Consider the following 25,958-nt stretch of genomic DNA (forward strand, 5'->3'; position numbering starts at 1 on the left):
CCCCGTGGAGTCTGATCCTCCCCCCCGTGCAGTCTGATCCCCCCCCAAACTCCTCCCCGCCCCGTGCAGTCTGATCCTCCCCACGTGCAGTCTGATCCCCCCCAAACTCCTCTCCCCCCCGTGCAGTCTGATCCCCCCCAAACTCCTCCCCCGCAGAGCCTGCAGTGCGGGATGAGGGGGCCGGGGGCAGGAGGGGAGAGGGCTGTGCGGAGCCTGCAGTGCGGGATGAGGGGGCCATGGGCAGGAGGGGAGAGGGCTGCGCGGAGCCTGCAGTGCGGGATGAGGGGGCCGGGGGCAGGAGGGGAGAGGGCTGTGCGGAGCCTGGAGTGCGGGATGAGGGGGCCATGGGCAGGAGGGGAGAGGGCTCCGCGGAGCCTGGAAATAACGAGCTTCTTACTTCTTACTTAAAAATCGATCCCCGTATCTCTGGTCGGACCAGCTTCACGCAGGTCCTCGGGGATGGAAAACTGCAGCAAACTGTATGAAGAGAAACAAACAGAAGCCCCAATCGCAGCTGGAGGTGGGGCGAGGCTGCCCCAGCAGGGACACAACGGGGCAGCCGCCCTCCACCAGATCAGGAAAACAACCGCGCCATTCCCCGGCCAGCAGGAAGGCGAGTGCCGCTGCAAGGCTCCGCAAGGGAGGTGGGCGGCAGAGGGGTGTTTGTGCGCGGCCGCGCGCCTTCAGCGGCAACTCCCCTGGTGCCCCCTTCTCTAGTCCAGCCAGGCCTAAAATGCTCAGTGCTTAGAAGGCGGGTGGGGAACCTAAGGCCTGGGTGCTTGGGGCTCCTCCACCGTCGCCCCCTCCCCACGCCGTGGGGCTGGAGCGCACAAAGCGACTAGGCTGGGCCCTGCAGTGCTCTGGCGCCAGGGGGACGTTTCTCCGCTCAGCTGGGGGCCAGGCAGGGAGGCTTTTCTGTCGGTTGGTTTGTCTGTCACCTGTTTGCCCCCCAATTCTCAGCCACTCCCCCCCTCTCCCCACACGCCCCCACCCAGGACGCCCTCGGCCTCTGCAGGAGGCACAGCCGGGCACTGGGCGGCACTGCGGGCAGCCAGGGCCAGAGCATCCCCCCCCACAGCGCCCCCCGCCGAACTGCCCCCCCCCCCGGGCACAGGGGGGATTCAGCGGGCACCCGGCCCCGCCCCCAGACAGCGAGCAGCGCGGGGAGCAGGGCTCAGGCCGCCCCGCCCCCCCGCGTGCGGGACACGTTCTGTGCGTGCCCCGCCCGCGGGAACCACCCCTCGAGGGCGCGCGGCTCCCCGGCGGGGGGAAGGGGCACGTCACACTCCCGGGCCCCGGTGGCCCGCAGCCCCCCCTCCCCGAGACACCCACGTGACTGGAGCCCGGGTCAGCTCCCGCGCCCGGCACCACCTGGGGGGGTCACAGGGGCGCTGCTCCCCGGGGAGGCAGCAGCGCCGGGGGGGGGGGCAGAAATCGCCCCCCCACCTCCGCCAGGGGCCGCCCCGCCGATGTCCAGCCTGGGGCCCGGAGAGAAGCAGGCGGGGGGGGGGGGGGCTCCACGTCACTGCCAGCTCCCGCCCCGCACCCCAGGCTCCGCCCCTCAGCGCCCCCCGCAGCGTTTTCCCGCCCGCCTCGTGGGCGCGAGCGTCCCGGGAGTTTCCCGCCCAGCCAGCGCCGCCCGCGCCTGCGCTCTCCCGCGCCCTGTCCCCTCCTGCCCCCCCCAGTGCCAAGGCCCCCCCCGGCCCCTCCCCCTCCCTCCTGCCCCCCCAGTGCCGAGCACCCCCCCGGCCCCTCACCCCCTCCTGCCCCCCCAGTGCCGAGCACCCCCCCGGCCCCTCACCCCCTCCTGCCCCCCCAGTGCCGAGCACCCCCCCGGCCCCTCACCCCCTCCCCCCCCAGTGCCCCCCCCACCCCCTCCTGCCCCCCCCAGTGCCGAGCACCCCCCCCCGGCCCCTCACACCCAGCCTGCTCCTACACCTCACCCCTGTCCAGACACCCCACCCCCAGCCCGCTCCCCCACCTTCCCTCGCGCCCCCTTCTCCCCCAGGCCAGACACCCCACCCCCAGCCCGCTCCCCCACCTTCCCTCGCGCCCCCCCCTCCCCCGGGCCAGACACCAACAAGGGGCGGGCTGGGGGCGGGGCAGCTTCGCACTCGGACCCAGGATTCGCTCGCGCCCCCGCGCGCTCCTCGGACCTTCCTGTCATGGCGGCGCCGGCCGCCCAGTCAGACAACGCCCCCCTGCGACAGCCCATTGGCCGAACCAGAGGCAGGATCCCCTTTGCTGACAGCCCATTGGGCGACACTATCCTCCGCCAAGGCTGTCTTCCGAAAGCCCATTGGCTGGCACACAGCCAGGAACCACCCCTAAGTCACAGACAATTCGAGGACAGAGCAGCCCATTAAGATCCACCCCGGACAGCCTATTGGTCGAGAGCAGTGGCAGGTCATTCCCCCTAGTCACACCGCATTCGCAGGCAGAGCTGTCCGTTAAGATGCAGCCGGGTCAGCCTATTGGGTGCCTCTGATTCAGAACACGCCCCTTAGTCACAGCCCATTCGCGGACAGAAGAGTCTGTTATAATCCACCCCGGACAACCTATTGGCCGCCAGCAGCCCCAGAACACGCCTTTAGTCACCGCCCATTGGCGCACGGAGCAGTCCGTTAAGAGTCACCTCGGACAGCCTCAGATTGGGCGCCACAGATTCCGAACACGCCCTTTACTCTCAGCCCATTCGCGGACAGAACAGTCTGTTACGATCAGTCCGGGACAGTCTCTCGGACAGCCTTAGTGTAGGGATAACATAGTCAAGTATGAAACATGATTCCCCAAGTGGAAGTGACTCCCCAGAATTTGTTCCCCACAACTAAAAGTCTAAGGAGGAGAAGTTTGTGTGTGGGATCCTGGCGCGGAGCCTGGTGTGTGGGATGAGGGGGCCGGGGGCAGGAGGGGAGAGGGCTGCGCGGAGCCTGGTGTGTGGGATGAGGGGGCCGCGGGCAGGAGGGGAGAGGGCTGCGCGGAGCCTGGAAATAACGAGCTTCTTACTTTGCCTGCTGTCAAAGGGCAAGACTGGGGCCACGTGGCGTGCGGAGCAGGGACAGCAGCTGGGGGCGATGGAATTACACGTGCATTACCCGCAATGACCACCGAGCGGCACTGTGGAGGCGCTACGGAATTACACGTGCATTACCCGCAATGACCACCGAGCGGCACTGTGGGGGCGCTACGGAATTACACGTGCATTACCGCCGGTGACTACCGAGCGGCACTGTGGGGGCGCTACGGAATTACACGTGCATTACCGCCGGTGACTACCGAGCGGCACTGTTGCTCTGCTAAGGGCCGTTATTTCCGAATAAAAAAGATTGTTCTTAGGGTAGAAATGCCCCATTCCGAACTAAGAACACGCTGGGCGGGGCTATGCCGGGGGGCGGGGCTATGATAGGGGCGGGGCGCGCTGCGACGTGCCCCGGGAGGCCGCACTCTGAGAACTACAAGTCCCAGGATGCGTCGCTAACACTTGGAGTGACAGGAGCGCGGGACCAACCGCGTCGCTCCCTGGTCAATGCCCCGTTGTGATGTCACTTCCGCTGCACCCGCCCAACCGAACAGCGCCGGGCCTGCCCTGGCCCTGCAATGGCCGATGGGAGCTGCGGACAGGGGCACTCAGTTTCCCACAAGCCACTGCGGCTACTTTCCCTACTCCCCCTCATCCGGCCCCTCCCCATTGCTGGGCGGGGCTCCTGCCTCAGAGACGGCAGCGTCCGCAGCTGATGCCCCGCCCCCACTCGGGAAAGGAGACTCCGCGGCAACCCTTCCCCCCCAAACTCCTCCCCGCCCCGTGCAGTCTGATCCCCCCAAACTCCTCCCCGCCCCGTGCAGTCTGATCCCCCCCACACTCCCCTCCGCCCCGTGCAGTCTGATCCCCCCCCCAAACTCCTGTCCGCCCCGTGCAGTCTGATCCCCCCCAAAGCTCCTCCCTGCCCCGTGCAGTCTGATCCTCCCCCCAAACTCCTCCCCGCTCCGTGCAGTCTGATCCTCCCCCCCGTGCAGTCTGATCCCCCCAAACTCCTCCCCGCTCCGTGCAGTCTGATCCCCCCAAACTCCTCTCCCCCCCGTGCAGTCTGATCCCCCCCCAAACTCCTCCCCGCTCCGTGCAGTCTGATCCCCCCCACACTCCCCTCCGCCCCGTGCAGTCTGATCCCCCCCCAAACTCCTGTCCGCCCCGTGCAGTCTGATCCCCCCCAAAGCTCCTCCCTGCCCCGTGCAGTCTGATCCTCCCCCCAAACTCCTCCCCGCTCCGTGCAGTCTGATCCTCCCCCCCGTGCAGTCTGATCCCCCCAAACTCCTCCCCGCTCCGTGCAGTCTGATCCCCCCAAACTCCTCTCCCCCCCGTGCAGTCTGATCCCCCCAAACTCCTCCCCGCCCCGTGCAGTCCGATGCCCCCCAAACTCCTCTCCGCCCCGTGTAGTCTGATCCCCTCCCCAAACTCCTCTCCGCCCCGTGCAGTCTGAACCCCTCCCCAAACTCCTCGCCGCCCCGTGGAGTCTGATCCTCCCCCCCGTGCAGTCTGATCCCCCCCCAAACTCCTCCCCGCCCCGTGCAGTCTGATCCTCCCCACGTGCAGTCTGATCCCCCCCAAACTCCTCTCCCCCCCGTGCAGTCTGATCCCCCCCAAACTCCTCCCCCGCAGAGCCTGCAGTGCGGGATGAGGGGGCCGGGGGCAGGAGGGGAGAGGGCTGTGCGGAGCCTGCAGTGCGGGATGAGGGGGCCATGGGCAGGAGGGGAGAGGGCTGCGCGGAGCCTGCAGTGCGGGATGAGGGGGCCGGGGGCAGGAGGGGAGAGGGCTGTGCGGAGCCTGGAGTGCGGGATGAGGGGGCCATGGGCAGGAGGGGAGAGGGCTCCGCGGAGCCTGGAAATAACGAGCTTCTTACTTCTTACTTAAAAATCGATCCCCGTATCTCTGGTCGGACCAGCTTCACGCAGGTCCTCGGGGATGGAAAACTGCAGCAAACTGTATGAAGAGAAACAAACAGAAGCCCCAATCGCAGCTGGAGGTGGGGCGAGGCTGCCCCAGCAGGGACACAACGGGGCAGCCGCCCTCCACCAGATCAGGAAAACAACCGCGCCATTCCCCGGCCAGCAGGAAGGCGAGTGCCGCTGCAAGGCTCCGCAAGGGAGGTGGGCGGCAGAGGGGTGTTTGTGCGCGGCCGCGCGCCTTCAGCGGCAACTCCCCTGGTGCCCCCTTCTCTAGTCCAGCCAGGCCTAAAATGCTCAGTGCTTAGAAGGCGGGTGGGGAACCTAAGGCCTGGGTGCTTGGGGCTCCTCCACCGTCGCCCCCTCCACACGCCGTGGGGCTGGAGCGCACAAAGCGACTAGGCTGGGCCCTGCAGTGCTCTGGCGCCAGGGGGACGTTTCTCCGCTCAGCTGGGGGCCAGGCAGGGAGGCTTTTCTGTCGGTTGGTTTGTCTGTCACCTGTTTGCCCCCCAATTCTCAGCCACTCCCCCCCTCTCCCCACACGCCCCCACCCAGGACGCCCTCGGCCTCTGCAGGAGGCACAGCCGGGCACTGGGCGGCACTGCGGGCAGCCAGGGCCAGAGCATCCCCCCCCACAGCGCCCCCCGCCGAACTGCCCCCCCCCCGGGCACAGGGGGGATTCAGCGGGCACCCGGCCCCGCCCCCAGACAGCGAGCAGCGCGGGGAGCAGGGCTCAGGCCGCCCCGCCCCCCCGCGTGCGGGACACGTTCTGTGCGTGCCCCGCCCGCGGGAACCACCCCTCGAGGGCGCGCGGCTCCCCGGCGGGGGGAAGGGGCACGTGACACTCCCGGGCCCCGGTGGCCCGCAGCCCCCCCTCCCCGAGACACCCACGTGACTGGAGCCCGGGTCAGCTCCCGCGCCCGGCACCACCTGGGGGGGGGTCACAGGGGCGCTGCTCCCCGGGGAGGCAGCAGCGCCGGGGGGGGGCAGAAATCGCCCCCCCACCTCCGCCAGGGGCCGCCCCGCCGATGTCCAGCCTGGGGCCCGGAGAGAAGCAGGCGGGGGGGGGCTCCACGTCACTGCCAGCTCCCGCCCCGCCCCCCAGGCTCCGCCCCTCAGCGCCCCCCGCAGCGTTTTCCCGCCCGCCTCGTGGGCGCGAGCGTTCCGGGAGTTTCCCGCCCAGCCAGCGCCGCCCGCGCCTGCGCTCTCCCGCGCCCTGTCCCCTCCTGCCCCCCCCAGTGCCAAGGCCCCCCCCGGCCCCTCCCCCTCCCTCCTGCCCCCCCAGTGCCGAGCACCCCCCGGCCTCTCACCCCCTCCTGCCCCCCCAGTGCCGAGCACCCCCCGGCTCCTCACCCCCTCCTGCCCCCCCAGTGCCGAGCACCCCCCCGGCCCCTCACCCCCTCCTGCCGCCCCAGTGCCGAGCACCCCCCCGGCCCCTCACCCCCTCCTGCCCCCCCCAGTGCCGAGCACCCCCCCCCCGGCCCCTCACACCCAGCCTGCTCCTACACCTCACCCCTGTCCAGACACCCCACCCCCAGCCCGCTCCCCCACCTTCCCTCGCGCCCCCTTCTCCCCCAGGCCAGACACCCCACCCCCAGCCCGCTCCCCCACCTTCCCTCGCGCCCCCTCCTCCCCCGGGCCAGACACCAACAAGGGGCGGGCTGGGGGCGGGGCAGCTTCGCACTCGGACCCAGGATTCGCTCGCGCCCCCGCGCGCTCCTCGGACCTTCCTGTCATGGCGGCGCCGGCCGCCCAGTCAGACAACGCCCCCCTGCGACAGCCCATTGGCCGAACCAGAGGCAGGATCCCCTTTGCTGACAGCCCATTGGGCGACACTATCCTCCGCCAAGCCTGTCTTCCGAAAGCCCATTGGCTGGCACACAGCCAGGAACCACCCCTAAGTCACAGACAATTCGAGGACAGAGCAGCCCATTAAGATCCACCCCGGACAGCCTATTGGTCGAGAGCAGTGGCAGGTCATTCCCCCTAGTCACACCGCATTCGCAGACAGAGCTGTCCGTTAAGATGCAGCCGGGTCAGCCTATTGGGTGCCTCTGATTCAGAACACGCCCCTTAGTCACAGCCCATTCGCGGACAGAAGAGTCTGTTATAATCCACCCCGGACAACCTATTGGCCGCCAGCAGCCCCAGAACACGCCTTTAGTCACCGCCCATTGGCGCACGGAGCAGTCCGTTAAGAGTCACCTCGGACAGCCTCAGATTGGGCGCCACAGATTCCGAACACGCCCTTTACTCTCAGCCCATTCGCGGACAGAACAGTCTGTTACGATCAGTCCGGGACAGTCTCTCGGCCAGCCTTAGTGTAGGGAGAACATAGTCAAGTATGAAACATGATTCCCCAAGTGGAAGTGACTCCCCAGAATTTGTTCCCCACAACTAAAAGTCTAAGGAGGAGAAGTTTGTGTGTGGGATCCTGGCGCGGAGCCTGGTGTGTGGGATGAGGGGGCCGCGGGCAGGAGGGGAGAGGGCTGCGCGGAGCCTGGAAATAACGAGCTTCTTACTTTGCCTGCTGTCAAAGGGCAAGACTGGGGCCACGTGGCGTGCGGAGCAGGGACAGCAGCTGGGGGCGATGGAATTACACGTGCATTACCCGCAATGACCACCGAGCGGCACTGTGGAGGCGCTTCGGAATTACACGTGCATTACCCGCAATGACCACCGAGCGGCACTGTGGGGGCGCTACGGAATTACACGTGCATTACCGCCGGTGACTACCGAGCGGCACTGTTGCTCTGCTAAGGGCCGTTATTTCCGAATAAAAAAGATTGTTCTTAGGGTAGAAATGCCCCATTCCGAACTAAGAACACGCTGGGCGGGGCTATGCCGGGGGGCGGGGCTATGATAGGGGCGGGGCGCGCTGCGACGTGCCCCGGGAGGCCGCACTATGAGAACTACAAGTCCCAGGATGCGTCGCTAACACTTGGAGTGACACGAGCGCGGGACCAACCGCGTCGCTCCCTGGTCAATGCCCCGTTGTGATGTCACTTCCGCTGCACCCGCCCAACCGAACAGCGCCGGGCCTGCCCTGGCCCTGCAATGGCCGATGGGAGCTGCGGACAGGGGCACTCAGTTTCCCACAAGCCACTGCGGCTACTTTCCCTACTCCCCCTCATCCGGCCCCTCCCCATTGCTGGGCGGGGCTCCTGCCTCAGAGACGGCAGCGTCCGCAGCTGATGCCCCGCCCCCACTCGGGAAAGGAGACTCCGCGGCAACCCTTCCCCCCCAAACTCCTCCCCGCCCCGTGCAGTCTGATCCCCCCAAACTCCTCCCCGCCCCGTGCAGTCTGATCCCCCCTCAAACTACTCCCCCCCGTGCAGTCTGATCCCCCCAAACTTCCCCCCGCCCCGTGCAGTCTGATCCTCCCCCCCGTGCAGTCTGATCCCCCCAAACTCCTCCCCGCCCCGTGCAGTCCGATCCCCCCAAACTCTTCCCCGCCCCGTGCAGTGCGATCCCCCCAAATTCCTCTCCCCCCGTGCAGTATGATCCCCCCAAACTCCTCCCCGCCCCGTGCAGTCCGATCCCCCCCAAACTCCTCCCCCCCGTGCAGTCTGATCCTCCCCCCGTGCAGTCTGATCCCCCCCAAACTCCTCCCCGCCCCGTGCAGTCTGATCCCCCCCAAACTCCTCCCCGCCCCGTGCAGTCCGATCCCCCCCAAACTCTTCCCCGCCCTGTGCAGTCCGATCCCCCCAAACTCCTCCCCGCCCCGTGCAGTCTGATCTCCCCCAAAACTCCTCCCCGCCCCGTGCAGTCTGATCCCCCCCAAACTGCGCTCCGCCCCGTGCAGTCTGAACCCCTCCCCAAACTCCTCCCCGCCCCGTGCAGTCTGATCCTCCCCCCGTGCAGTCTGATCCCCCCCCAAACTCCTCCCCGCTCCGTGCAGTCTGATCCCCCCCACACTCCCCTCCGCCCCGTGCAGTCTGATCCCCCCCCCCAAACTCCTGTCCGCCCCGTGCAGTCTGATCCCCCCAAAGCTCCTCCCTGCCCCGTGCAGTCTGATCCTCCCCCCAAACTCCTCCCCGCTCCGTGCAGTCTGATCCTCCCCCCCGTGCAGTCTGATCCCCCCAAACTCCTCCCCGCTCCGTGCAGTCTGATCCCCCCAAACTCCTCTCCCCCCGTGCAGTCTGATCCCCCCCCAAACTCCTCCCCGCTCCGTGCAGTCTGATCCCCCCCACACTCCCCTCCGCCCCGTGCAGTCTGATCCCCCCCCCAAACTCCTGTCCGCCCCGTGCAGTCTGATCCCCCCAAAGCTCCTCCCTGCCCCGTGCAGTCTGATCCTCCCCCCAAACTCCTCCCCGCTCCGTGCAGTCTGATCCTCCCCCCGTGCAGTCTGATCCCCCAAACTCCTCCCCGCTCCGTGCAGTCTGATCCCCCCAAACTCCTCTCCCCCCCGTGCAGTCTGATCCCCCCAAACTCCTCCCCGCCCCGTGCAGTCCGATGCCCCCCAAACTCCTCTCCGCCCCGTGTAGTCTGATCCCCTCCCCAAACTCCTCTCCGCCCCGTGCAGTCTGAACCCCTCCCCAAACTCCTCGCCGCCCCGTGGAGTCTGATCCTCCCCCCCGTGCAGTCTGATCCCCCCCAAACTCCTCCCCGCCCCGTGCAGTCTGATCCTCCCCACGTGCAGTCTGATCCCCCCCAAACTCCTCTCCCCCCCGTGCAGTCTGATCCCCCCCAAACTCCTCCCCCGCAGAGCCTGCAGTGCGGGATGAGGGGGCCGGGGGCAGGAGGGGAGAGGGCTGTGCGGAGCCTGCAGTGCGGGATGAGGGGGCCATGGGCAGGAGGGGAGAGGGCTGCGCGGAGCCTGCAGTGCGGGATGAGGGGGCCGGGGGCAGGAGGGGAGAGGGCTGTGCGGAGCCTGGAGTGCGGGATGAGGGGGCCATGGGCAGGAGGGGAGAGGGCTCCGCGGAGCCTGGAAATAACGAGCTTCTTACTTCTTACTTAAAAATCGATCCCCGTATCTCTGGTCGGACCAGCTTCACGCAGGTCCTCGGGGATGGAAAACTGCAGCAAACTGTATGAACAGAAACAAACAGAAGCCCCAATCGCAGCTGGAGGTGGGGCGAGGCTGCCCCAGCAGGGACACAACGGGGCAGCCGCCCTCCACCAGATCAGGAAAACAACCGCGCCATTCCCCGGCCAGCAGGAAGGCGAGTGCCGCTGCAAGGCTCCGCAAGGGAGGTGGGCGGCAGAGGGGTGTTTGTGCGCGGCCGCGCGCCTTCAGCGGCAACTCCCCTGGTGCCCCCTTCTCTAGTCCAGCCAGGCCTAAAATGCTCAGTGCTTAGAAGGCGGGTGGGGAACCTAAGGCCTGGGTGCTTGGGGCTCCTCCACCGTCGCCCCCTCCCCACGCCGTGGGGCTGGAGCGCACAAAGCGACTAGGCTGGGCCCTGCAGTGCTCTGGCGCCAGGGGGACGTTTCTCCGCTCAGCTGGGGGCCAGGCAGGGAGGCTTTTCTGTCGGTTGGTTTGTCTGTCACCTGTTTGCCCCCCAATTCTCAGCCACTCCCCCCCTCTCCCCACACGCCCCCACCCAGGACGCCCTCGGCCTCTGCAGGAGGCACAGCCGGGCACTGGGCGGCACTGCGGGCAGCCAGGGCCAGAGCATCCCCCCCCACAGCGCCCCCCGCCGAACTGCCCCCCCCCCCGGGCACAGGGGGGATTCAGCGGGCACCCGGCCCCGCCCCCAGACAGCGAGCAGCGCGGGGAGCAGGGCTCAGGCCGCCCCGCCCCCCCGCGTGCGGGACACGTTCTGTGCGTGCCCCGCCCGCGGGAACCACCCCTCGAGGGCGCGCGGCTCCCCGGCGGGGGGAAGGGGCACGTCACACTCCCGGGCCCCGGTGGCCCGCAGCCCCCCCTCCCCGAGACACCCACGTGACTGGAGCCCGGGTCAGCTCCCGCGCCCGGCACCACCTGGGGGGGGGGTCACAGGGGCGCTGCTCCCCGGGGAGGCAGCAGCGCCGGGGGGGGGGGGGCAGAAATCGCCCCCCCACCTCCGCCAGGGGCCGCCCCGCCGATGTCCAGCCTGGGGCCCGGAGAGAAGCAGGCGGGGGGGGGGGGGGCTCCACGTCACTGCCAGCTCCCGCCCCGCACCCCAGGCTCCGCCCCTCAGCGCCCCCTGCAGCGTTTTCCCGCCCGCCTCGTGGGCGCGAGCGTCCCGGGAGTTTCCCGCCCAGCCAGCGCCGCCCGCGCCTGCGCTCTCCCGCGCCCTGTCCCCTCCTGCCCCCCCCAGTGCCAAGGCCCCCCCCGGCCCCTCCCCCTCCCTCCTGCCCCCCCAGTGCCGAGCACCCCCCCGGCCCCTCACCCCCTCCTGCCCCCCCAGTGCCGAGCACCCCCCCGGCCCCTCACCCCCTCCTGCCCCCCCAGTGCCGAGCACCCCCCCCCCGGCCCCTCACACCCAGCCTGCTCCTACACCTCACCCCTGTCCAGACACCCCACCCCCAGCCCGCTCCCCCACCTTCCCTCGCGCCCCCTTCTCCCCCAGGCCAGACACCCCACCCCCAGCCCGCTCCCCCACCTTCCCTCGCGCCCCCTCCTCCCCCGGGCCAGACACCAACAAGGGGCGGGCTGGGGGCGGGGCAGCTTCGCACTCGGACCCAGGATTCGCTCGCGCCCCCGCGCGCTCCTCGGACCTTCCTGTCATGGCGGCGCCGGCCGCCCAGTCAGACAACGCCCCCCTGCGACAGCCCATTGGCCGAACCAGAGGCAGGATCCCCTTTGCTGACAGCCCATTGGGCGACACTATCCTCCGCCAAGGCTGTCTTCCGAAAGCCCATTGGCTGGCACACAGCCAGGAACCACCCCTAAGTCACAGACAATTCGAGGACAGAGCAGCCCATTAAGATCCACCCCGGACAGCCTATTGGTCGAGAGCAGTGGCAGGTCATTCCCCCTAGTCACACCGCATTCGCAGGCAGAGCTGTCCGTTAAGATGCAGCCGGGTCAGCCTATTGGGTGCCTCTGATTCAGAACACGCCCCTTAGTCACAGCCCATTCGCGGACAGAAGAGTCTGTTATAATCCACCCCGGACAACCTATTGGCCGCCAGCAGCCCCAGAACACGCCTTTAGTCACCGCCCATTGGCGCACGGAGCAGTCCGTTAAGAGTCACCTCGGACAGCCTCAGATTGGGCGCCACAGATTCCGAACACGCCCTTTACTCTCAGCCCATTCGCGGACAGAACAGTCTGTTACGATCAGTCCGGGACAGTCTCTCGGCCAGCCTTAGTGTAGGGATAACATAGTCAAGTATGAAACATGATTCCCCAAGTGGAAGTGACTCCCCAGAATTTGTTCCCCACAACTAAAAGTCTAAGGAGGAGAAGTTTGTGTGTGGGATCCTGGCGCGGAGCCTGGTGTGTGGGATGAGGGGGCCGGGGGCAGGAGGGGAGAGGGCTGCGCGGAGCCTGGTGTGTGGGATGAGGGGGCCGCGGGCAGGAGGGGAGAGGGCTGCGCGGAGCCTGGTGTGTGGGATGAGGGGGCCGGGGGCAGGAGGGGAGAGGGCTGCGCGGAGCCTGGTGTGTGGGATGAGGGGGCCGCGGGCAGGAGGGGAGAGGGCTGCGCGGAGCCTGGAAATAACGAGCTTCTTACTTTGCCTGCTGTCAAAGGGCAAGACTGGGGCCACGTGGCGTGCGGAGCAGGGACAGCAGCTGGGGGCGATGGAATTACACGTGCATTACCCGCAATGACCACCGAGCGGCACTGTGGAGGCGCTTCGGAATTACACGTGCATTACCCGCAATGACCACCGAGCGGCACTGTGGGGGCGCTACGGAATTACACGTGCATTACCGCCGGTGACTACCGAGCGGCACTGTTGCTCTGCTAAGGGCCGTTATTTCCGAATAAAAAAGATTGTTCTTAGGGTAGAAATGCCCCATTCCGAACTAAGAACACGCTGGGCGGGGCTATGCCGGGGGGCGGGGCTATGATAGGGGCGGGGCGCGCTGCGACGTGCCCCGGGAGGCCGCACTCTGAGAACTACAAGTCCCAGGATGCGTCGCTAACACTTGGAGTGACAGGAGCGCGGGACCAACCGCGTCGCTCCCTGGTCAATGCCCCGTTGTGATGTCACTTCCGCTGCACCCGCCCAACCGAACAGCGCCGGGCCTGCCCTGGCCCTGCAATGGCCGATGGGAGCTGCGGACAGGGGCACTCAGTTTCCCACAAGCCACTGCGGCTACTTTCCCTACTCCCACTCATCCGGCCCCTCCCCATTGCTGGGCGGGGCTCCTGCCTCAGAGACGGCAGCGTCCGCAGCTGATGCCCCGCCCCCACTCGGGAAAGGAGACTCCGCGGCAACCCTTCCCCCCCAAACTCCTCCCCGCCCCGTGCAGTCTGATCCCCCCAAACTCCTCCCCGCCCCGTGCAGTCTGATCCCCCCCACACTCCCCTCCGCCCCGTGCAGTCTGATCCCCCCCCCAAACTCCTGTCCGCCCCGTGCAGTCTGATCCCCCCCAAAGCTCCTCCCTGCCCCGTGCAGTCTGATCCTCCCCCCAAACTCCTCCCCGCTCCGTGCAGTCTGATCCTCCCCCCCGTGCAGTCTGATCCCCCCAAACTCCTCCCCGCTCCGTGCAGTCTGATCCCCCCAAACTCCTCTCCCCCCCGTGCAGTCTGATCCCCCCAAACTCCTCCCCGCCCCGTGCAGTCCGATGCCCCCCAAACTCCTCTCCGCCCCGTGTAGTCTGATCCCCTCCCCAAACTCCTCTCCGCCCCGTGCAGTCTGAACCCCTCCCCAAACTCCTCGCCGCCCCGTGGAGTCTGATCCTCCCCCCCGTGCAGTCTGATCCCCCCCCAAACTCCTCCCCGCCCCGTGCAGTCTGATCCTCCCCACGTGCAGTCTGATCCCCCCCAAACTCCTCTCCCCCCCGTGCAGTCTGATCCCCCCCAAACTCCTCCCCCGCAGAGCCTGCAGTGCGGGATGAGGGGGCCGGGGGCAGGAGGGGAGAGGGCTGTGCGGAGCCTGCAGTGCGGGATGAGGGGGGCCATGGGCAGGAGGGGAGAGGGCTGCGCGGAGCCTGCAGTGCGGGATGAGGGGGCCGGGGGCAGGAGGGGAGAGGGCTGTGCGGAGCCTGGAGTGCGGGATGAGGGGGCCATGGGCAGGAGGGGAGAGGGCTCCGCGGAGCCTGGAAATAACGAGCTTCTTACTTCTTACTTAAAAATCGATCCCCGTATCTCTGGTCGGACCAGCTTCACGCAGGTCCTCGGGGATGGAAAACTGCAGCAAACTGTATGAACAGAAACAAACAGAAGCCCCAATCGCAGCTGGAGGTGGGGCGAGGCTGCCCCAGCAGGGACACAACGGGGCAGCCGCCCTCCACCAGATCAGGAAAACAACCGCGCCATTCCCCGGCCAGCAGGAAGGCGAGTGCCGCTGCAAGGCTCCGCAAGGGAGGTGGGCGGCAGAGGGGTGTTTGTGCGCGGCCGCGCGCCTTCAGCGGCAACTCCCCTGGTGCCCCCTTCTCTAGTCCAGCCAGGCCTAAAATGCTCAGTGCTTAGAAGGCGGGTGGGGAACCTAAGGCCTGGGTGCTTGGGGCTCCTCCACCGTCGCCCCCTCCCCACGCCGTGGGGCTGGAGCGCACAAAGCGACTAGGCTGGGCCCTGCAGTGCTCTGGCGCCAGGGGGACGTTTCTCCGCTCAGCTGGGGGCCAGGCAGGGAGGCTTTTCTGTCGGTTGGTTTGTCTGTCACCTGTTTGCCCCCCAATTCTCAGCCACTCCCCCCCTCTCCCCACACGCCCCCACCCAGGACGCCCTCGGCCTCTGCAGGAGGCACAGCCGGGCACTGGGCGGCACTGCGGGCAGCCAGGGCCAGAGCATCCCCCCCCACAGCGCCCCCCGCCGAACTGCCCCCCCCCCCGGGCACAGGGGGGATTCAGCGGGCACCCGGCCCCGCCCCCAGACAGCGAGCAGCGCGGGGAGCAGGGCTCAGGCCGCCCCGCCCCCCCGCGTGCGGGACACGTTCTGTGCGTGCCCCGCCCGCGGGAACCACCCCTCGAGGGCGCGCGGCTCCCCGGCGGGGGGAAGGGGCACGTCACACTCCCGGGCCCCGGTGGCCCGCAGCCCCCCCTCCCCGAGACACCCACGTGACTGGAGCCCGGGTCAGCTCCCGCGCCCGGCACCACCTGGGGGGGGGGTCACAGGGGCGCTGCTCCCCGGGGAGGCAGCAGCGCCGGGGGGGGCAGAAATCGCCCCCCCACCTCCGCCAGGGGCCGCCCCGCCGATGTCCAGCCTGGGGCCCGGAGAGAAGCAGGCGGGGGGGGGGGGGCTCCACGTCACTGCCAGCTCCCGCCCCGCACCCCAGGCTCCGCCCCTCAGCGCCCCCCGCAGCGTTTTCCCGCCCGCCTCGTGGGCGCGAGCGTTCCGGGAGTTTCCCGCCCAGCCAGCGCCGCCCGCGCCTGCGCTCTCCCGCGCCCTGTCCCCTCCTGCCCCCCCCAGTGCCAAGGCCCCCCCCGGCCCCTCCCCCTCCCTCCTGCCCCCCCAGTGCCGAGCACCCCCCGGCCTCTCACCCCCTCCTGCCCCCCCAGTGCCGAGCACCCCCCGGCTCCTCACCCCCTCCTGCCCCCCCAGTGCCGAGCACCCCCCCGGCCCCTCACCCCCTCCTGCCCCCCCAGTGCCGAGCACCCCCCCGGCCCCTCACCCCCTCCTGCCCCCCCCAGTGCCGAGCACCCCCCCCCCGGCCCCTCACACCCAGCCTGCTCCTACACCTCACCCCTGTCCAGACACCCCACCCCCAGCCCGCTCCCCCACCTTCCCTCGCGCCCCCTTCTCCCCCAGGCCAGACACCCCACCCCCAGCCCGCTCCCCCACCTTCCCTCGCGCCCCCTCCTCCCCCGGGCCAGACACCAACAAGGGGCGGGCTGGGGGCGGGGCAGCTTCGCACTCGGACCCAGGATTCGCTCGCGCCCCCGCGCGCTCCTCGGACCTTCCTGTCATGGCGGCGCCGGCCGCCCAGTCAGACAACGCCCCCCTGCGACAGCCCATTGGCCGAACCAGAGGCAGGATCCCCTTTGCTGACAGCCCATTGGGCGACAATATCCTCCGCCAAGCCTGTCTTCCGAAAGCCCATTGGCTGGCACACAGCCAGGAACCACCCCTAAGTCACAGACAATTCGAGGACAGAGCAGCCCATTAAGATCCACCCCGGACAGCCTATTGGTCGAGAGCAGTGGCAGGTCATTCCCCCTAGTCACACCGCATTCGCAGACAGAGCTGTCCGTTAAGATGCAGCCGGGTCAGCCTATTGGGTGCCTCTGATTCAGAACACGCCCCTTAGTCACAGCCCATTCGCGGACAGAAGAGTCTGTTATAATCCACCCCGGACAACCTATTGGCCGCCAGCAGCCCCAGAACACGCCTTTAGTCACCGCCCATTGGCGCACGGAGCAGTCCGTTAAGAGTCACCTCGGACAGCCTCAGATTGGGCGCCACAGATTCCGAACACGCCCTTTACTCTCAGCCCATTCGCGGACAGAACAGTCTGTTACGATCAGTCCGGGACAGTCTCTCGGCCAGCCTTAGTGTAGGGATAACATAGTCAAGTATGAAACATGATTCCCCAAGTGGAAGTGACTCCCCAGAATTTGTTCCCCACAACTAAAAGTCTAAGGAGGAGAAGTTTGTGTGTGGGATCCTGGCGCGGAGCCTGGTGTGTGGGATGAGGGGGCCGGGGGCAGGAGGGGAGAGGGCTGCGCGGAGCCTGGTGTGTGGGATGAGGGGGCCGCGGGCAGGAGGGGAGAGGGCTGCGCGGAGCCTGGAAATAACGAGCTTCTTACTTTGCCTGCTGTCAAAGGGCAAGACTGGGGCCACGTGGCGTGCGGAGCAGGGACAGCAGCTGGGGGCGATGGAATTACACGTGCATTACCCGCAATGACCACCGAGCGGCACTGTGGAGGCGCTTCGGAATTACACGTGCATTACCCGCAATGACCACCGAGCGGCACTGTGGAGGCGCTTCGGAATTACACGTGCATTACCCGCAATGACCACCGAGCGGCACTGTGGGGGCGCTACGGAATTACACGTGCATTACCGCCGGTGACTACCGAGCGGCACTGTTGCTCTGCTAAGGGCCGTTATTTCCGAATAAAAAAGATTGTTCTTAGGGTAGAAATGCCCCATTCCGAACTAAGAACACGCTGGGCGGGGCTATGCCGGGGGGCGGGGCTATGATAGGGGCGGGGCGCGCTGCGACGTGCCCCGGGAGGCCGCACTATGAGAACTACAAGTCCCAGGATGCGTCGCTAACACTTGGAGTGACACGAGCGCGGGACCAACCGCGTCGCTCCCTGGTCAATGCCCCGTTGTGATGTCACTTCCGCTGCACCCGCCCAACCGAACAGCGCCGGGCCTGCCCTGGCCCTGCAATGGCCGATGGGAGCTGCGGACAGGGGCACTCAGTTTCCCACAAGCCACTGCGGCTACTTTCCCTACTCCCCCTCATCCGGCCCCTCCCCATTGCTGGGCGGGGCTCCTGCCTCAGAGACGGCAGCGTCCGCAGCTGATGCCCCGCCCCCACTCGGGAAAGGAGACTCCGCGGCAACCCTTCCCCCCCAAACTCCTCCCCGCCCCGTGCAGTCTGATCCCCCCAAACTCCTCCCCGCCCCGTGCAGTCTGATCCCCCCTCAAACTACTCCCCCCCGTGCAGTCTGATCCCCCCAAACTTCCCCCCGCCCCGTGCAGTCCGATCCCCCCAAACTCTTCCCCGCCCCGTGCAGTGCGATCCCCCCAAATTCCTCTCCCCCCGTGCAGTATGATCCCCCCAAACTCCTCCCCGCCCCGTGCAGTCCGATCCCCCCCAAACTCCTCCCCCCCGTGCAGTCTGATCCTCCCCCCGTGCAGTCTGATCCCCCCCAAACTCCTCCCCGCCCCGTGCAGTCTGATCCCCCCCAAACTCCTCCCCGCCCCGTGCAGTCCGATCCCCCCCAAACTCTTCCCCGCCCTGTGCAGTCCGATCCCCCCAAACTCCTCCCCGCCCCGTGCAGTCTGATCTCCCCCAAAACTCCTCCCCGCCCCGTGCAGTCTGATCCCCCCCAAACTGCGCTCCGCCCCGTGCAGTCTGAACCCCTCCCCAAACTCCTCCCCGCCCCGTGCAGTCTGATCCTCCCCCCCGTGCAGTCTGATCCCCCCCAAACTCCTCCCCGCTCCGTGCAGTCTGATCCCCCCCACACTCCCCTCCGCCCCGTGCAGTCTGATCCCCCCCCCAAACTCCTGTCCGCCCCGTGCAGTCTGATCCCCCCCAAAGCTCCTCCCTGCCCCGTGCAGTCTGATCCTCCCCCCAAACTCCTCCCCGCTCCGTGCAGTCTGATCCTCCCCCCCGTGCAGTCTGATCCCCCCAAACTCCTCCCCGCTCCGTGCAGTCTGATCCCCCCAAACTCCTCTCCCCCCCGTGCAGTCTGATCCCCCCCCAAACTCCTCCCCGCTCCGTGCAGTCTGATCCCCCCCACACTCCCCTCCGCCCCGTGCAGTCTGATCCCCCCCCCAAACTCCTGTCCGCCCCGTGCAGTCTGATCCCCCCCAAAGCTCCTCCCTGCCCCGTGCAGTCTGATCCTCCCCCCAAACTCCTCCCCGCTCCGTGCAGTCTGATCCTCCCCCCCGTGCAGTCTGATCCCCCCAAACTCCTCCCCGCCCCGTGCAGTCCGATGCCCCCCAAACTCCTCTCCGCCCCGTGTAGTCTGATCCCCTCCCCAAACTCCTCTCCGCCCCGTGGAGTCTGATCCTCCCCCCCGTGCAGTCTGATCCCCCCCCAAACTCCTCTCCGCCCCGTGCAGTCTGAACCCCTCCCCAAACTCCTCGCCGCCCCGTGGAGTCTGATCCTCCCCCCCGTGCAGTCTGATCCCCCCCCAAACTCCTCCCCGCCCCGTGCAGTCTGATCCTCCCCACGTGCAGTCTGATCCCCCCCAAACTCCTCTCCCCCCCGTGCAGTCTGATCCCCCCCAAACTCCTCCCCCGCAGAGCCTGCAGTGCGGGATGAGGGGGCCGGGGGCAGGAGGGGAGAGGGCTGTGCGGAGCCTGCAGTGCGGGATGAGGGGGCCATGGGCAGGAGGGGAGAGGGCTGCGCGGAGCCTGCAGTGCGGGATGAGGGGGCCGGGGGCAGGAGGGGAGAGGGCTGTGCGGAGCCTGAAAATAACGAGCTTCTTACTTTGCCTGCTGTCAAAGGGCAAGACTGGGGCCACGTGGCGTGCGGAGCAGGGACAGCAGCTGGGGGCGATGGAATTACACGTGCATTACCCGCAATGACCACCGAGCGGCACTGTGGAGGCGCTTCGGAATTACACGTGCATTACCCGCAATGACCACCGAGCGGCACTGTGGAGGCGCTTCGGAATTACACGTGCATTACCCGCAATGACCACCGAGCGGCACTGTGGGGGCGCTACGGAATTACACGTGCATTACCGCCGGTGACTACCGAGTGGCACTGTTGCTCTGCTAAGGGCCGTTATTTCCAAATAAAAAAGATTGTTCTTAGGGTAGAAATGCCCCATTCCGAACTAAGAACACGCTGGACGGGGCTATGCCGGGGGGCGGGGCTATGATAGGGGCGGGGCGCGCTGCGACGTGCCCCGGGAGGCCGCACTCTGAGAACTACAAGTCCCAGGATGCGTCGCTAACACTTGGAGTGACAGGAGCGCGGGACCAACCGCGTCGCTCCCTGGTCAATGCCCCGTTGTGATGTCACTTCCGCTGCACCCGCCCAACCGAACAGCGCCGGGCCTGCCCTGGCCCTGCAATGGCCGATGGGAGCTGCGGACAGGGGCACTCAGTTTCCCACAAGCCACTGCGGCTACTTTCCCTACTCCCACTCATCCGGCCCCTCCCCATTGCTGGGCGGGGCTCCTGCCTCAGAGACGGCAGCGTCCGCAGCTGATGCCCCGCCCCCACTCGGGAAAGGAGACTCCGCGGCAACCCTTCCCCCCAAACTCCTCCCCGCCCCGTGCAGTCTGATCCCCCCAAACTCCTCCCCGCCCCGTGCAGTCTGATCCCCCCCACACTCCCCTCCGCCCCGTGCAGTCTGATCCCCCCCCCAAACTCCTGTCCGCCCCGTGCAGTCTGATCCCCCCCAAAGCTCCTCCCTGCCCCGTGCAGTCTGATCCTCCCCCCAAACTCCTCCCCGCTCCGTGCAGTCTGATCCTCCCCCCCGTGCAGTCTGATCCCCCCAAACTCCTCCCCGCTCCGTGCAGTCTGATCCCCCCAAACTCCTCTCCCCCCCGTGCAGTCTGATCCCCCCAAACTCCTCCCCGCCCCGTGCAGTCCGATGCCCCCCAAACTCCTCTCCGCCCCGTGCAGTCCGATGCCCCCCAAACTCCTCTCCGCCCCGTGTAGTCTGATCCCCTCCCCAAACTCCTCTCCGCCCCGTGCAGTCTGAACCCCTCCCCAAACTCCTCGCCGCCCCGTGGAGTCTGATCCTCCCCCCCGTGCAGTCTGATCCCCCCCCAAACTCCTCCCCGCCCCGTGCAGTCTGATCCTCCCCACGTGCAGTCTGATCCCCCCCAAACTCCTCTCCCCCCCGTGCAGTCTGATCCCCCCCAAACTCCTCCCCCGCAGAGCCTGCAGTGCGGGATGAGGGGGCCGGGGGCAGGAGGGGAGAGGGCTGTGCGGAGCCTGCAGTGCGGGATGAGGGGGCCATGGGCAGGAGGGGAGAGGGCTGCGCGGAGCCTGCAGTGCGGGATGAGGGGGCCGGGGGCAGGAGGGGAGAGGGCTGTGCGGAGCCTGGAGTGCGGGATGAGGGGGCCATGGGCAGGAGGGGAGAGGGCTCCGCGGAGCCTGGAAATAACGAGCTTCTTACTTCTTACTTAAAAATCGATCCCCGTATCTCTGGTCGGACCAGCTTCACGCAGGTCCTCGGGGATGGAAAACTGCAGCAAACTGTATGAACAGAAACAAACAGAAGCCCCAATCGCAGCTGGAGGTGGGGCGAGGCTGCCCCAGCAGGGACACAACGGGGCAGCCGCCCTCCACCAGATCAGGAAAACAACCGCGCCATTCCCCGGCCAGCAGGAAGGCGAGTGCCGCTGCAAGGCTCCGCAAGGGAGGTGGGCGGCAGAGGGGTGTTTGTGCGCGGCCGCGCGCCTTCAGCGGCAACTCCCCTGGTGCCCCCTTCTCTAGTCCAGCCAGGCCTAAAATGCTCAGTGCTTAGAAGGCGGGTGGGGAACCTAAGGCCTGGGTGCTTGGGGCTCCTCCACCGTCGCCCCCTCCCCACGCCGTGGGGCTGGAGCGCACAAAGCGACTAGGCTGGGCCCTGCAGTGCTCTGGCGCCAGGGGGACGTTTCTCCGCTCAGCTGGGGGCCAGGCAGGGAGGCTTTTCTGTCGGTTGGTTTGTCTGTCACCTGTTTGCCCCCCAATTCTCAGCCACTCCCCCCCTCTCCCCACACGCCCCCACCCAGGACGCCCTCGGCCTCTGCAGGAGGCACAGCCGGGCACTGGGCGGCACTGCGGGCAGCCAGGGCCAGAGCATCCCCCCCCACAGCGCCCCCCGCCGAACTGCCCCCCCCCGGGCACAGGGGGGATTCAGCGGGCACCCGGCCCCGCCCCCAGACAGCGAGCAGCGCGGGGAGCAGGGCTCAGGCCGCCCCGCCCCCCCGCGTGCGGGACACGTTCTGTGCGTGCCCCGCCCGCGGGAACCACCCCTCGAGGGCGCGCGGCTCCCCGGCGGGGGGAAGGGGCACGTCACACTCCCGGGCCCCGGTGGCCCGCAGCCCCCCCTCCCCGAGACACCCACGTGACTGGAGCCCGGGTCAGCTCCCGCGCCCGGCACCACCTGGGGGGGTCACAGGGGCGCTGCTCCCCGGGGAGGCAGCAGCGCCGGGGGGGGGGGGGGCAGAAATCGCCCCCCCACCTCCGCCAGGGGCCGCCCCGCCGATGTCCAGCCTGGGGCCCGGAGAGAAGCAGGCGGGGGGGGGGGGGCTCCACGTCACTGCCAGCTCCCGCCCCGCACCCCAGGCTCCGCCCCTCAGCGCCCCCCGCAGCGTTTTCCCGCCCGCCTCGTGGGCGCGAGCGTTCCGGGAGTTTCCCGCCCAGCCAGCGCCGCCCGCGCCTGCGCTCTCCCGCGCCCTGTCCCCTCCTGCCCCCCCCAGTGCCAAGGCCCCCCCCGGCCCCTCCCCCTCCCTCCTGCCCCCCCAGTGCCGAGCACCCCCCCGGCCTCTCACCCCCTCCTGCCCCCCCAGTGCCGAGCACCCCCCGGCTCCTCACCCCCTCCTGCCCCCCCAGTGCCGAGCACCCCCCCGGCCCCTCACCCCCTCCTGCCCCCCCAGTGCCGAGCACCCCCCCGGCCCCTCACCCCCTCCTGCCCCCCCCAGTGCCGAGCACCCCCCCCCCGGCCCCTCACACCCAGCCTGCTCCTACACCTCACCCCTGTCCAGACACCCCACCCCCAGCCCGCTCCCCCACCTTCCCTCGCGCCCCCTTCTCCCCCAGGCCAGACACCCCACCCCCAGCCCGCTCCCCCACCTTCCCTCGCGCCCCCTCCTCCCCCGGGCCAGACACCAACAAGGGGCGGGCTGGGGGCGGGGCAGCTTCGCACTCGGACCCAGGATTCGCTCGCGCCCCCGCGCGCTCCTCGGACCTTCCTGTCATGGCGGCGCCGGCCGCCCAGTCAGACAACGCCCCCCTGCGACAGCCCATTGGCCGAACCAGAGGCAGGATCCCCTTTGCTGACAGCCCATTGGGCGACACTATCCTCCGCCAAGCCTGTCTTCCGAAAGCCCATTGGCTGGCACACAGCCAGGAACCACCCCTAAGTCACAGACAATTCGAGGACAGAGCAGCCCATTAAGATCCACCCCGGACAGCCTATTGGTCGAGAGCAGTGGCAGGTCATTCCCCCTAGTCACACCGCATTCGCAGACAGAGCTGTCCGTTAAGATGCAGCCGGGTCAGCCTATTGGGTGCCTCTGATTCAGAACACGCCCCTTAGTCACAGCCCATTCGCGGACAGAAGAGTCTGTTATAATCCACCCCGGACAACCTATTGGCCGCCAGCAGCCCCAGAACACGCCTTTAGTCACCGCCCATTGGCGCACGGAGCAGTCCGTTAAGAGTCACCTCGGACAGCCTCAGATTGGGCGCCACAGATTCCGAACACGCCCTTTACTCTCAGCCCATTCGCGGACAGAACAGTCTGTTACGATCAGTCCGGGACAGTCTCTCGGCCAGCCTTAGTGTAGGGATAACATAGTCAAGTATGAAACATGATTCCCCAAGTGGAAGTGACTCCCCAGAATTTGTTCCCCACAACTAAAAGTCTAAGGAGGAGAAGTTTGTGTGTGGGATCCTGGCGCGGAGCCTGGTGTGTGGGATGAGGGGGCCGGGGGCAGGAGGGGAGAGGGCTGCGCGGAGCCTGGTGTGTGGGATGAGGGGGCCGCGGGCAGGAGGGGAGAGGGCTGCGCGGAGCCTGGAAATAACGAGCTTCTTACTTTGCCTGCTGTCAAAGGGCAAGACTGGGGCCACGTGGCGTGCGGAGCAGGGACAGCAGCTGGGGGCGATGGAATTACACGTGCATTACCCGCAATGACCACCGAGCGGCACTGTGGAGGCGCTTCGGAATTACACGTGCATTACCCGCAATGACCACCGAGCGGCACTGTGGAGGCGCTACGGAATTACATGTGCATTACCGCCGGTGACTACCGAGCGGCACTGTTGCTCTGCTAAGGGCCGTTATTTCCGAATAAAAAAGATTGTTCTTAGGGTAGAAATGCCCCATTCCGAACTAAGAACACGCTGGGCGGGGCTATGCCGGGGGGCGGGGCTATGATAGGGGCGGGGCGCGCTGCGACGTGCCCCGGGAGGCCGCACTATGAGAACTACAAGTCCCAGGATGCGTCGCTAACACTTGGAGTGACACGAGCGCGGGACCAACCGCGTCGCTCCCTGGTCAATGCCCCGTTGTGATGTCACTTCCGCTGCACCCGCCCAACCGAACAGCGCCGGGCCTGCCCTGGCCCTGCAATGGCCGATGGGAGCTGCGGACAGGGGCACTCAGTTTCCCACAAGCCACTGCGGCTACTTTCCCTACTCCCCCTCATCCGGCCCCTCCCCATTGCTGGGCGGGGCTCCTGCCTCAGAGACGGCAGCGTCCGCAGCTGATGCCCCGCCCCCACTCGGGAAAGGAGACTCCGCGGCAACCCTTCCCCCCCAAACTCCTCCCCGCCCCGTGCAGTCTGATCCCCCCAAACTCCTCCCCGCCCCGTGCAGTCTGATCCCCCCTCAAACTACTCCCCCCCGTGCAGTCTGATCCCCCCAAACTTCCCCCCGCCCCGTGCAGTCCGATCCCCCCAAACTCTTCCCCGCCCCGTGCAGTGCGATCCCCCCAAATTCCTCTCCCCCCGTGCAGTATGATCCCCCCAAACTCCTCCCCGCCCCGTGCAGTCCGATCCCCCCCAAACTCCTCCCCCCCGTGCAGTCTGATCCTCCCCCCCGTGCAGTCTGATCCCCCCCAAACTCCTCCCCGCCCCGTGCAGTCTGATCCCCCCCAAACTCCTCCCCGCCCCGTGCAGTCCGATCCCCCCCAAACTCTTCCCCGCCCTGTGCAGTCCGATCCCCCCAAACTCCTCCCCGCCCCGTGCAGTCTGATCTCCCCCAAAACTCCTCCCCGCCCCGTGCAGTCTGATCCCCCCCAAACTGCGCTCCGCCCCGTGCAGTCTGAACCCCTCCCCAAACTCCTCCCCGCCCCGTGCAGTCTGATCCTCCCCCCCGTGCAGTCTGATCCCCCCCCAAACTCCTCCCCGCTCCGTGCAGTCTGATCCCCCCCACACTCCCCTCCGCCCCGTGCAGTCTGATCCCCCCCCCAAACTCCTGTCCGCCCCGTGCAGTCTGATCCCCCCCAAAGCTCCTCCCTGCCCCGTGCAGTCTGATCCTCCCCCCAAACTCCTCCCCGCTCCGTGCAGTCTGATCCTCCCCCCCGTGCAGTCTGATCCCCCCAAACTCCTCCCCGCTCCGTGCAGTCTGATCCCCCCAAACTCCTCTCCCCCCCGTGCAGTCTGATCCCCCCCCAAACTCCTCCCCGCTCCGTGCAGTCTGATCCCCCCCACACTCCCCTCCGCCCCGTGCAGTCTGATCCCCCCCCCAAACTCCTGTCCGCCCCGTGCAGTCTGATCCCCCCCAAAGCTCCTCCCTGCCCCGTGCAGTCTGATCCTCCCCCCAAACTCCTCCCCGCTCCGTGCAGTCTGATCCTCCCCCCCGTGCAGTCTGATCCCCCCAAACTCCTCCCCGCCCCGTGCAGTCCGATGCCCCCCAAACTCCTCTCCGCCCCGTGTAGTCTGATCCCCTCCCCAAACTCCTCTCCGCCCCGTGGAGTCTGATCCTCCCCCCCGTGCAGTCTGATCCCCCCCCAAACTCCTCTCCGCCCCGTGCAGTCTGAACCCCTCCCCAAACTCCTCGCCGCCCCGTGGAGTCTGATCCTCCCCCCGTGCAGTCTGATCCCCCCCCAAACTCCTCCCCGCCCCGTGCAGTCTGATCCTCCCCACGTGCAGTCTGATCCCCCCCAAACTCCTCTCCCCCCCGTGCAGTCTGATCCCCCCCAAACTCCTCCCCCGCAGAGCCTGCAGTGCGGGATGAGGGGGCCGGGGGCAGGAGGGGAGAGGGCTGTGCGGAGCCTGCAGTGCGGGATGAGGGGGCCATGGGCAGGAGGGGAGAGGGCTGCGCGGAGCCTGCAGTGCGGGATGAGGGGGCCGGGGGCAGGAGGGGAGAGGGCTGTGCGGAGCCTGAAAATAACGAGCTTCTTACTTTGCCTGCTGTCAAAGGGCAAGACTGGGGCCACGTGGCGTGCGGAGCAGGGACAGCAGCTGGGGGCGATGGAATTACACGTGCATTACCCGCAATGACCACCGAGCGGCACTGTGGAGGCGCTACGGAATTACACGTGCATTACCCGCAATGACCACCGAGCGGCACTGTGGAGGCGCTACGGAATTACACGTGCATTACCCGCAATGACCACCGAGCGGCACTGTGGGGGCGCTACGGAATTACACGTGCATTACCGCCGGTGACTACCGAGCGGCACTGTTGCTCT

Source organism: Pelodiscus sinensis, chromosome 11 (assembly GCF_052426305.1).
Source record: "Pelodiscus sinensis isolate ZL-2025 chromosome 11, ASM5242630v1, whole genome shotgun sequence".
Classification (NCBI taxonomy): Eukaryota; Metazoa; Chordata; order Testudines; family Trionychidae; genus Pelodiscus; species Pelodiscus sinensis.